Source organism: Halyomorpha halys, unplaced genomic scaffold (genome assembly GCF_000696795.3).
Source record: "Halyomorpha halys isolate HHAL.00 unplaced genomic scaffold, Hhal_1.1 Scaffold1090.1, whole genome shotgun sequence".
Taxonomy (NCBI): Eukaryota; Metazoa; Arthropoda; class Insecta; order Hemiptera; family Pentatomidae; genus Halyomorpha; species Halyomorpha halys.
The window spans coordinates 433128-433877 of NW_027114054.1; positions in this window are offsets into that span (position 1 = coordinate 433128).

Genomic DNA, 750 nt, shown 5'->3' on the forward strand with positions numbered 1-750 from the left:
TTTACAAGGATTGTTAATTGAATTTGGTTATGTTCTTCAAAAATAAATTAAAAATAATACATTAAACCCTAAATAAATACCTAATACATTAATTCTAAGATCAGCCATACGCACACACTAAGTATAACATGACTCATATGTAAATATATACATCATGGAGTGTGAATAAGTTAAAATTTTATTATTAAAGTAATTATTCATTTCAAATAAAAATTCTAATCTTAAATTAATATGTTATGAATATAAATCATCTTCTTGAGTTATGAGGAGTTCGACATAGAGGAGTTTGAGTAAAGGTAAGGGAGAAGCATGTAAAAAATAAGAAGGGAGGGAATTCCAATGGGTAGTAGAAGGGGTCAGAAAAGAACATTCAATTGTTTTAGTCTATTGAGAAGAGTTGCAGAGGTCTAAGAGATGGTATCTTATTTCCTGGTATAGATACAGGATAATAATAGACAGAGGATTTGGACTAAAGGAGATTGTAAGCTTGTAGAAAGAGAATTGCACCTTTGACATAGATAAGGTCCGAGAAATTATTGTCTAAGAGTAGAGAAGATGAACATATTAGATAGAATCTAGATTGGTTACGGTCTTGCGGTTTTAAAATTTTAAAAACGTACGCATATTCGTTTTTAGCGTCCTTAAATAGGAATTTTCTTTCGAATCAAAGAATATTTTACCAGGCCCTCTTTTCTACGTAAATCGGTCAAATATATCAATAAAGTATAAAATGTTTTATATTCAGAACTT